We start from the raw sequence: 12,611 nt of genomic DNA, 5'->3' as shown, positions 1-12,611 counted from the left end.
CTTGCTTAGGAAAAAAAAAAAAAGTCTGCATCTCCAAATGACTAACATACTTATGTACAAAACAGGCACTAAATAAATGATTGTTGAGTCATCAGAAAATGCATGTGATTGTACCTTGAACAACAGAAACCTAAAGAAATATCTCACATCGCGAACACTCTACCATCATGTTCAAAAGGCTTTTCATTTTTCTGCAGGAATTGGAGTGCATATTCTCTTTATTTATATAATGAATAGCTTATCTTCATTATATTGTGTAGAATTGACCTATTCGTGGTCAGGCCATCTGCATCTATGTATCTGAAGGAGCTAATTTATGAAAGTAACACCCTTCGGTTTTTAAAAAATCTTTATACTGACATATTCTTACCTATTTTCAATCTTTGTATTCTGTTCATTGGAATGTAGCCTCCCAACCTAGATTTTACCTAATTAGAACTAAGCATATCAATTAAAAAAAGAATTGATCACTTTGAAATATATGATAGACTGTCATAAATGTGATAAAGCCAGGGAGAGAGAGAGAAAATCTATACATAAAGCATTGTGTTTAATTTCATATAAAAATGAAAATGTAGTGTCAGTTTCTATAAATGAAGCCATTACCTGTAAAAAAAAAAAAACAAAACAAAACAAAACTGAACCAACAGTCACTATATATTAAAGCTTTTATTAAATTGAAACCCTCTGGCTGCATTAAAAAATTTTGGAAAAATCTTCTTGAGTCTAAGAATTATTTGTTTTAGATGATCATATTGGTACAATTTTTTATTGGCACACAAGGAATCCAATTTCCAGGTTCATTACCCAAAACAACACAGAAATTTGAAACAAGAAAACATCTTAGTGCTTGAACTATAGATCAAACTATAATTCATATACCTCATTCCCTTGTGGATTATTACGATAAGAAGAAAGAAGAAGAAGAAAGGCAATTTTTCTGCCCATTTGATCGATGTTCCATTTGACCTCTGTAATGCCCTCTTGCCATAACCTTTTAAATACCATCTGCTCTTTTTGTGAAGAGTGTGATGGGAAGGAGTCACTTCCAGACAGCAATTGATTATAAGAACATTAATCAAGGGCATGGATTATCTGTAGCATGACACTGTGTGCTGTAGTTAAGCAATCTGGCCTTCAATGTGATTGGAAAGACTAATCCTTATGTGAAAGCCTAAAACGGACTTAGCATCACATGTTTAAGCAGAGCAGAGCAAATAATGCGTGAACATTTATTGGAATCTGTGATAAATTTCAGCAATTTTAGGGCTAATTTGTTTACCCAGTCTAATGGGATTAGATTGATTATAATATGTACTCCTAAAATGTTACACATATCTCATGCTTGTTCCAATCACAGAGCATGGAAAAGGCTAGGCATTCTTTGCTTAGAACTTGAAAAAATATGACATTCTCTAGTTAGCTTGCCTAAAACATATATGTGAATTTGACATTTATTTTCCCCATTAATTAATACAATCTACAATAGGCTTTAGCTCATAAGAAAAAAATTCTAAAATATTCTGTGTATAAGGGGAAGAAACTTTTACTTTAGTTATAGATAATACTTAAAATAAGGATTTTAACTTCCATATACCTTTCTAGATGTGTAAAATTTATTTTATAACAGTCTATATTACCATTTGGTGTTATACAGAAAGTCTGCATTAAATAGCAATGAGAAAGAATTACAAATAAATGATAAATGTGTGAACATGTGTATGAGTGTGTGTAGCAGGGTGAAGGGAGGAAGGGAAGGAGGAAAGAGACGGAGACAGAATGAGAGAGAGCCTGTGCGTGTGTTTATGTCCGAACACTAAGCATTTCTTTACTGCCTTATCATGCCTGTCCAGAGCAGAGAAGTTTGTTATTTACACTAAGAACTTCCAGGGCGAAAAAAATCAGATGATCACTGAAAGAGGGGAGGTAAGTTATCTCAGCAAAATAACAGGAAAAGAAATAGAAGAGTGTGCTTTTTTGAGAGATTGAGCATTTAAACAATGAGCGAAAAGAACATAACAACAGCAAAATCTAAAGAAAATGCTATGAAATTATAACAAAATTATTCTATTTATTTAAAGAATTTCAAAAAAGCATACGATTTGTCAGTGATTGTAGAATCAGAAGCCTCATACCAGCCTCAAATGCACAGATTCTTAACAAAATCATCACTGCCCGATCTAAACCTTACTCACGGAGCTAACAGTAGACCAGATGTTTTCATTTTAAAAAATCTAAGTTTCCTAGAATTTGAAACCAAACAAAAACTTTCTCCATGGTAATGCTCTTTATTTTCATCTAAATTACTACACACATATAGTTAAAATTCAAATAGTAGTAAAAGAGTAATAAATTATATCATGCATTGGTAAGAGATGCAAGGAAAAAAACCAAAACTGGCTAACATAGGCAAAACAAAAATTTATGAGAAAGGTTTTAGGAAATTCACTGCGTTGTTACAAAGGCTGGAAATTCACTGCGTTGTTACAAAAGCTGGTGGGCCAGATGAAAAGAAAAGAAATTCAGGAATCTAAGTATGACAGAAAAGGGAACAACAGACAAGGTCATGAAGCCAAAAAAGTCCGTTTAAAGACATCATCTCCTTCTAACACCAAGGACATTGCCCTTGGTAGGCAGAACTGCAACTACCAATGGAAGCTACTTTCATGAGCAAATCCTAATCCATGTTGAGCTTAATTCCCATGCATGCACTCTCAAAGCCAAAAGATAGGAAAAGAAGAAAGTATCCGGCCCCTCCACCTCAGTCCCGTGGCATACTCTGCCTCTTCTTTTCTTTTGAAAAGGAATAGTTTTGGAACTATTATTGGGCTATTTTATACTGTCTTATGTATCATCCTTATTTCTATCTGCTTTATTCTGGGGAAGATTTATTTGGCTTTGAATTATAGTGAGTTTTAAAAACTCATAGATACTTTATAATTTTTTAAAAAAAATTTTAATTATTTTGTTGTTCTCTTTCACCGGCCTTTTTACGGATCACTTTGTTCTTATTATCTTCTCTCCATCCTCTAACATGAGCAATGGATGATAGAGTCGTGCTTATCATCTTGTCAACTTTCTGTAGGTGATCGGCTAATGAGAAGGCCAATTTATTAAAGAATCCCCAAAATGTCAGTATATGCAGATCTTTTATGTAGATATATTCTTTTACTTCCAAGATGGATTGTACAATCTTCCACACTTGGAATTATGGCTGTGTCCACTGGAATTCTAGGAGCAGGGCAAGGCTCGTTGGCTGGGTAACATTCTATTGTGTGAAAGGACAGGTTTTCAGCCTTCTTCCATGACCATCTACCTTTTTACATGCCTAGAAATTCATACTTTTGTTATTCAACGTCTCCCGAAATAAACTATTGTTCTGCCTGAAAGAGTAGTTAATATATTGTGCAGAAATGTACTCAGACTCCTGCTTCTAGATGTTTCCTCTCCATCTTTTGTAGTCTCTGGTGCCTGTATGCCCTGATTTTCTCAGGAATTCTTCAAGAGTATTTGGCTTGTTTCACACGGTTGTTTCATGCTGTAGATCCTTTAGGTTTCTGCTGACTACTGGCACAGCTAAGAAACTCCATAAAAGACTTGTATAATCTCTTTTTCACTGATATCCCTTTCCAATATATTTTTACCTTTGATGGTCAGTGAGTAGCCTTGCATAATTAAAATAGGTTGTTTAAAAAGATGACGTTCATACATGTGTGGGCAAGTTTAAAGGAAACATCAAGTGTTCCAGGGCTAGCAACAGCTGCAAAAGTTTATCACTCAAAAATAGTGCTGACTAGAGTAATGGAGCTCAGAAGAGCCCACATCATAATTCCTGGAACACTTTGTCTCACAAGCCAAAATGAATATTGCAGGTGTGATTTATGTAAAGACTTTAGAATGAAGGAGAGTAACCTGGGTTACCCAGGTGGGTACAATCTAATGACATAGAGCCTTAATAGCTGGTAAGTTTTCCTGGTCACAGTCAGAGGGGGAGGCAACTATGGAAGAATGTTCACAGAGGTGAAACACTGCAGGTTTTGGAGATGGAAAAGGGAGCCATGAGACTCTAGAAGCTAAAACAGGCAAGGAAATGCATTTTTTTATAGATCCTCCAGAAGAGAATGTAACGCTGTTGACGTCTTTATCCTGATGCAGTGAGGTAAGTGTCAGATATCTGATCTACAGGATTACATGCCAACATATGTGTGTCATTTAAAGTCACTATGCTTGTGGTTGGTTGTTACAGCAGCAAAAGAAAACTAATACAAGAACAGAATAAGCAAAGAAAAAGAGAAATTGCCAGAATCCAGAAGAACTACCTGTGTCTCTAATAGAGAACTTTCCAACAGAATCTGTGGCATTCACTGAACTTGGTAACTCACAGAGACATAATATGAATGAGGTTTGGGAAAAAATACCCAGCTTCAGTCGTCCCCAGTTCAATTTATTTAAGTCCCTCCAATTGCTAGAAAAAAAAACCAGAGAATCAAAAGGCAAAAGATGTAATTCACAAATCATAAAGAAAAGTGGAGTGTAGAGTGTAGATATGGACACATAAATGGAAAATATCTGGCACACATTTTGTGCTTTGTTTCTTTACTATTATTTTTAATGCACTCTCACAAAGCAGAAAAGATGAAGGTGTTCTCAGTATTACATTCAGTATTACAAACAGTACTTGTATCTTGAAACAAAGAAATTTATTAATCTATAATATGTTGTTATAATATCTAATAATTGTAGATATAATGCCTAATAATTATTAGATATTATTATATTGAATTAATAATAATTAGATATAATAATAATTGATATAGATATATTAATCTAATTAACAATTGTTAGATTAATAATATCTAATAATATAATATCTACTGAACACTTTTGCTTGCCAGATATTCTTGCAAGTGCTTTCTATCTATCCATCTACTTAATGTTCAACATAGACTTTTTATTCCTCTTTTGTTGCTTTGTTGTTTTTTTTTTAGGAGAAGAAATTCAGACAAAGAAAGTAAAATAACTTGTGAGTAAGTGGCAGAGTCAAGATTTCAACCCAGGTAATCTGGTTCCAGAGTTCTCGCGTGTTGCAGTGTTTTACGATGAAATGCTACATCAATATTCTATATTAAATAAATTATATGTATTTTAATATTTTAAATACATAAATATTATATGTATTTAATATATTTTATATATATATATTATGTATATAATATATTATAGAAATATTCCATTTTCAATAATAGAAAAGAAAAAGGACAATTTAAAGGCCTTTTTTCTAAAGACAATAAATATTAGAGAAAAGTTTCTCTTAGCCTTCTTTGCCTTGACTATCATTTTCCCCTGTCTTTTAGCGTTTGCTTTGTGTGGGTGTATTTCTAATTACCAAAAGGTAATTATTTTACCTAAAGCTCTTAAGCAGAGAGAGTCAGCCAGGGAATGTTTATTGACTTCCCCTGGGTATAAAGCACTGTACCAGAAACCAGGAGATTAGTGAACGACAAAAGTCCTCACAGATAAGTAAACAAACAATTACAAAGCAAAGTGATAAGTATAATGAGTACAGAGAGTTAGAAAAAGGACATTTTACTCATTTGCAAGCCTGGAATAGTCAAGGTAGACGTGCAGGAGATGGTGACCACAGGGCTGAGGGGCTTGATGACTTTCCCTGAGAAAGTGGCCAAGGCAAAGGGTTAGTGAAAGGTTTTTCCGGAAGGGAAAACAATATGTTAAAAGAGAAGGGGATCAAGGACACCACTATGTACCTAGAGACTAATAATAGTTCCACTTGATTACAGTGTGGAGACACTGAAATGGCATTCAGTGATTTCTGTAACCTCTCAAAGTCTGAACAAGGAGCCTGATATTTCCAGTAATAACCAATAGAAAGTCAGACCAAATCTAGAAAAGCATTATGTTGAGCAAGAGGTATATTCTGTCTCTATCTCTATTTCATGTGCTCTATTCAGTCTTTGTAACTTGACATTTCCTCTCTTCTCACTAACTAGCATTTGACCATCTATCAAAGAGAAACAGGTAACAGACAGCAGCGATAGCTGCCCTTTATTTTTAAGAACATTTTTTATTGAGCTAAATTAGATTTTACATAAAGCATTCACGTCCCTCTATTCCATCCTCTTCTAGTGAGCTTTCTATGCCTGTTAACCTTTCTCTCTGTTCTGTTGTAGCATTAATGTCAATAATATCAAGTGACAATATCAAGCAATTTAATAATCGACATATAATGCAAAATTACATTTAGTTGCTCATTTTTGTTCTTTCAATGATTTTTTTCAGTCATTTACTTGCACTTGAACTTGTCTTACGAGCAGCGTTGTCAGCAGCTTGCTCTCTCTTTTGGTTTTTGCTTGAATTACTTTAACATCCTGGAGGCTTCTTCAGTGCTAAGATGGCTCTGCTCATGGTTGGCTTCGGGGGAAACTCAGTAAGAACAGTCCATTTTTATTGCTTCTGGTGCCAAATGGCATCACACTTTTCAGTCTGACCATGCAGAGCCACTTTTCCTGAGCTGTGGGGATATTCTTGTTAGTTTGCATTATGCCAGGCAGCATATGATCCAGTCAGATTTAAAACATCCCTTGGCTAATGTGGAGATGTATATTCATCTATTTCCAAAGCACAACCACTATATTAGGGTGGGTGGGTCCAGCAGCTTTCCTCCCCACAAGTTTCCTAAATTCTAGCCCTGTTTATGGGTTATCGGTCCAGAGGGCCTTCACAAAGAAAGTGCAATCTACATTCAAATTGGTCCAATTATTTTACTGCAGGTAGGGGTAGATGGCCACTGTGGATCCTATGTAGGTTAGCCACTGTGATAACTCTCTAAGCTAGGTTTTGTCAACCACAGCACTGTCACTATTCTGGACTGGATAATTCTTTTTCGAGTGAGGCTGTTGTGTGCACTGTAGATCTTTCCTGGCCTCTACGCACTAGATGCCGGTAATATCATGCTAAAGAGAAATTATTCTTAAACACTGTTTTTGTAAAAAATGCACTGGGTGCTTGTTAAAAACAGCAATAAAGATGTGACTTGAGGATACTGCATTAGAGGCTAAGACTATTACAATATAGAAGAGAGACTGAACAAAATTTTGATTACTCTGAAGATAGCTGGAGATTTATAGCTAAGGACCAGAGTGAGGAGATTAGTAGGTAGAAACATACTAATAATCAATCAATTGATTAGATATCAAAGATAGTGGAATTTTTGTCAAAGAAACTTAACAGGAGTCTCGTGAAAGGCAGGACAAGACTTGGATATGAATGGTAGGGGATGAGGCATTTGATCGGTCATCAAGGTGGGGGCAGGGAGGTGATTCACTAAGCTGACTCAGTAGGATCCTTTAACAACACCGAGTTAACAGGCCAGGCACATAGAACACCAAGGTCAAGTTCTAGTTGAAAAGAAAGCTCGGGGGAGCCTGACTGTTGGCTCAAGAAGGGAGTCTTTGTCAATCCACCCAACTGGAAGCGGTCACAATAACAAAATTTCCAGACATTGCCAAGTGTGTCCTGTGGGGGACAAAGTTACATGCCATTGAAAAAACTGTTCTTTATTTCTTTCTTTAGGCGAAACATGAACATGGACTTTCAAAATTATACAGAAAAAATAAAGGCAGCGGATGCCAGCTGTCTGACATGCCCCCACTCTCATTTCATGGGAGAGGTTTTGGAGTCATAACCTTTTGTTGTTGTTGTTTTTGGTAATTTTATATTAAAAAGCAATATGGCTGGATATTTGTCATTGATTATTTTGGTGAGTTTTACTTGCTTGCTCTTCTAATAGTGGCCAAAACTTAAGGGAATTTTAAAGGAGAAAAGAAAATGACAATTTAATTTATAAATTATGTGGTTAAAAACTACTTTCTTTCCAAGGAGACATTATACTTAAGCGCTTGATATCTCTCTGGTGGACCTGTTGAATAAATTCTCAGAAAGTACAATAAGAGGAAAATATCTGATGTGACTGTTGAACTTTTCACATTTTAATTGCTTATGTGTGTTATTTATTTTAATGATTGATATACACGTGGCTGTGGTCTATTACATATGTTCAATTACATGCCATTGAAAACAACTGTTTTCTGTATATATTTTTCCTTTGTTCAGAGAATATTAAGACTTATCAATTCTAATAGGATAGGCACCACTTGCTATAACTTCTACAATTATTATTTCTAGAAAAGAAACATATCTTATAAAATACACTTTGATTAACATTGTAATTAGATATTGACTATACTGGAAAACATAAATCATATAAACAGATTTAAAACAGGATAATTAGAGAAATAATTTAAAAGCAGACGCATTGAGAAGTTATAACAAACTACAAATGTATTGATCTATTCTTCAGTCTTCATTTAGCATCGCATATTCAATAAAATGCTCTGTAGTTTTCTTTGGCCTAAATGGCTGCTTTGGTTTTACGCTTTCACCAGGGTAAGCTTAAGATACATTAATTTGGAAAGCATGATTTACCTTGGTGTATAATACGTATTGCAATTTGGAGTTTTATCTGACAGTAACTTGCACTGCACAAAATCTTATTCCAGTTAATTATCATATATTTGGATGGAGAATGCAGAATCACTATAGATGTTAATTAAAAGATGAGTTAAGATAAAAACGAGAAGAAACAAAACTCATGATTTGACTTTACAAATGTCTTTCAAAATAACATTTTCAAGTATTAGGCAATTAATTGCACTGCAGATGGATGGCAAAAGTGACTCAAAAAATCTATTTTTAAAATAAAATGCAAAATGGATTTTGAAATAGCCTATTTCTGAGCAAATGCTGTAACTGATTAAAATGAATTAAAATTGTATTACACGGGCAAGATTGTTCTCATTTTAAGGTATCTAGTCATCACGTTTGCATTTTAGTAAGGTTAATTTGATTTTCCATTAGATTTTTCCTACAATTTAATTTCCTATTTGGAAGTAATAACAAAAGTCCAGAATGAGTGTGGCATTATATTACTCAAGAGTTAAACAACGTACTTCCACCTACAGTGGCTGGATGGTAACAGAATCACTAGAAATTTCACTTTTAAAGCTGCCCAGGGGTAATAATTTATTTATATATCCTGGGCAATAATATAAAATAAGACATCATTGTATCTGCTTATAAAATTTGAAGTGGCAATTTGGTATTTCTGTCCTCCCATCTAGTACTACAGGAGTACATACAGGTAGCACAGAATGTTACCAGGTTGCTCGTTAAAATATATATTATTTTGAGAGGGAGAGCCACTGCATACGCAATGGAGAATGATAGTTCAATATTGATTTTTTTCTTTTAAGTTCTCATGAATGTATTCTAAAATCATGTTTATGTGTGGCTAACTTATGGCACTCCTTCTCTCAATAAGGAGCTTTGTGCAATTTGTATATATCTGCAATTACCCTGTCCTAAAATATGTTCAGTAGCTTTTAAATGACATAGATCGTCTAGGAAACCCCAATATTCCAAAGATGACAAAGATGTAACAACTCAGACACATACACAACAATGACTTTAACTAATGATCGTGTATATTTTGTTATTGTTTTCTAAATAATTCACTAGGATTGTCACATGTTTTGATTTTAGTCGAAACAGAACTAGTGACATTAACTTTGCCATATGTTACAGCCACATAGCTGGGCAGGATCACAGGTTGATTTGGATTCTTTATTTCTTATGATATAACCAATGTTAGGGAAAATCATGTTGCAAATATGACATTTTTCTAAGCTGACTTCTCAAAATCTTCTTAGAAAAAAAACTAGTTTGACTTTAGGAGTATTTGTTCAGTTAGTTCACCTACTATATCAATGCTTTCTTTTAAAATTACATTTTTTTCATTTCCTTTTGAATATAATTCTTTCCAGTGATTCAGAAACTGAAAAATACCAAACAAGGGACAATGTAAAAATCTTTCTCCTAGTGTCTTGTCCATCTTCCATTTGCCATACTTTGCCCTCAACATAATTACTGTTAGTGGTGTTTATGTGCTTTCTATAACATTTTAATATATGTAAATGCAAAAACTAATTCCTTACTTTTCCAGTATTTTATTTTTACTTCTACCACTGTATCCTTGGGCTCTGCATTCATGGATCCAAACAACTGTGGATTAAAAAATTTGGAAAATAAAAATGGATAATTACATCTCTACCGGACATAGGCACACTTTTTTTTAACCTTGTTATTATCCCCTAAACAATACAGTATAACAACAATTTACATATCATTGACAATTTATTAGGTGTTACAAGTATTCTAGAGATAATGTAAAACATATAGGAGGATTTGCCTAGTTATATGCAAATATCAAATCATTTTTTATAAGGGACTTGAGCATCTGGGAATTTTAGTGTCATGAGGATCCTGGAACCAAACTCTCAAAAATATCAAGGAACAACTATATAACATTATCTATACCTTTTTCCTTTATAATTTAATAATGTATTTTGGAGATGTTTAACAGCACATAAAAAATACCTCCTATGATTTTGTCATTATTTGGATATACAGAATTTATATATTTAGGTTGTTTCCAATCTTAGTGTATTACAAACAATGAACTAAATAAACTTGACAATATCTCATTTGGTATATGAATGTCATATGGATAAATTCCTATATACTTTTTAAAATTTTTTCTTTGAAAATATTAGATAAAGGTTTGGATAAATGTAAAGTTCATGATGATATTATTTTATTTCACTGAGGATATCTCTTCCATATTGTTTCACCTTCTTCTAACCCTAAATGTTGTGGACAAAAATATATAAGCCCCAATTGAATTAATTTACCTCCCTCAAAGAAACGTGATTTCTTTTTTTAGCCATATGGTCTTCCCCTTTAGTATGTAGATTTATTTCTAATTGTACTTATTTATTACTATCAAACATTTTTAAATTCTGTTCTACTCCACTGTTTTGGCTCAGGTCTTCATAGTCTCCAATTATACCTATGCTATATATGTTTTCTACCTTCTAAATCTATCGTTTATTCTCTTTTTTAACTCATGCTTTTTAAAATTTCCCTTTCCTTGAGCTTCTTTCTCAGTTTTGTACTCACTATGTGTACTACTGTGTTTTCTGCAGAATCTTTATCCCTGTGCTCCTTCCAAGTTTGTCTTCATTGCTTTGATGCTGCGGTTAATTTTTCCTGTTTGTTCTCAATTCCCTCTCTATTCCCATTCTGTCACCTCCATCTTTCATATCCTCCTGTCCCTGATTCTTTAAATGTCTGTGTTGTTGCCTTTTTGATCAAAGTGGTTTGCTTACTATTTGTGCTACCTCATGAGAAAATAATGAACAAAATTTGTGTTTTATCTCCAGCAGTATTTTTTTCTGGACACCTTATCTGTTGGTTCGTTTGTATGTTCTTTATCTTCTTTTAGTTTCACTTCTGTTTCTTTTAATTTTATTTAATTTCCTTTATTATATTATTTTAACATGATGTATGTTAAATATCCCTGGTCAAGCTATTTTTATTCATTTCCTTTATATAGGAAGTGTTCTAGTAGTCTACTAGGCAGGGAAACTTTTATATATCAAAGACTCACTCTACCTCTGGTGCCATAGAGACTGACAGATTTTTGTGTCTCATTGCACAGATCCGTGTTCTGAGCAAAATCACTCTCAGAAGAGCTTCCTCTGTCATTTCCACTCACCCCAGTTCTCATATTTGTTTTTGAAGAAAGAAATGTACATTTAGAAAATACATTTTTTCTGTTATTTTCTGTAATAATGCCCCCCCTCCAGTCCCTGCTGCTATTATGTACACCTCTCTGTGTTCTCTTATATAGCTTTTGCCAAATAACATATATTTTGTGGGATTTTCACATAACTTGGAATCTCGAGATTAATCTGTTTCCTATTTCATGAAAGGGAACTGACTTTGTAAGTTCTTTCTCTTATTATGATTATTGTTGTTTCTGTTTTAAAGAAACTTCATAAAAAGAGGGAAAATACTGACATACATAGCCACGTTTATGCTTGAAATCCGACCTAAATTCATATTCTAAATTTTCTCTTATTCTCAGACCTGTAATTTCCTCTTTCCAACATTACATGTCCTCACTTTAAATGGATATTTTCACAGGCTACTTCATAAAAGAAACTCAAACCACCATCACACTGGATACACACAGATTCTAGTTATTATAACTGGAATCAATATTCCTAGATCTAAGTTTTCACAATCATCATTTAAGAACAATAACTACTATCCGCACAACCTTCTTGCATCAAAAATATTACCAATTTTTTTCTGTATTGTGTGTATTCAACCTTTTCCTTTCTATTGCAGCCTTTCAATTAGCATTAATTGTTTTCTATCCAGCTATCATGCAGCTTTTCTTGCCATTCAGAACCAAATTCCAAGGGAATATTCTACATATTCTCGCTTTCTCTCACTCCAGTCTGGCTTCCACTCAAAGTACCTAGATCTCATCACTGATCCATCTCTCTCTCTCTTTCTCCATGTGTGTGTGTGTGTGTGTATGTGTGTGTGTGTGTGTGTGTGTGTGTATACACACATACAGTCATGTGTTACTTAACAGAAGTAGATTCTGAACAATGAGTCCTCAG

Source organism: Rhinopithecus bieti, unplaced genomic scaffold (assembly GCF_001698545.2).
Source record: "Rhinopithecus bieti isolate Rb0 unplaced genomic scaffold, ASM169854v2 scaffold_18803, whole genome shotgun sequence".
Taxonomy (NCBI): Eukaryota; Metazoa; Chordata; class Mammalia; order Primates; family Cercopithecidae; genus Rhinopithecus; species Rhinopithecus bieti.
This window is presented reverse-complemented; position numbering follows the sequence as displayed.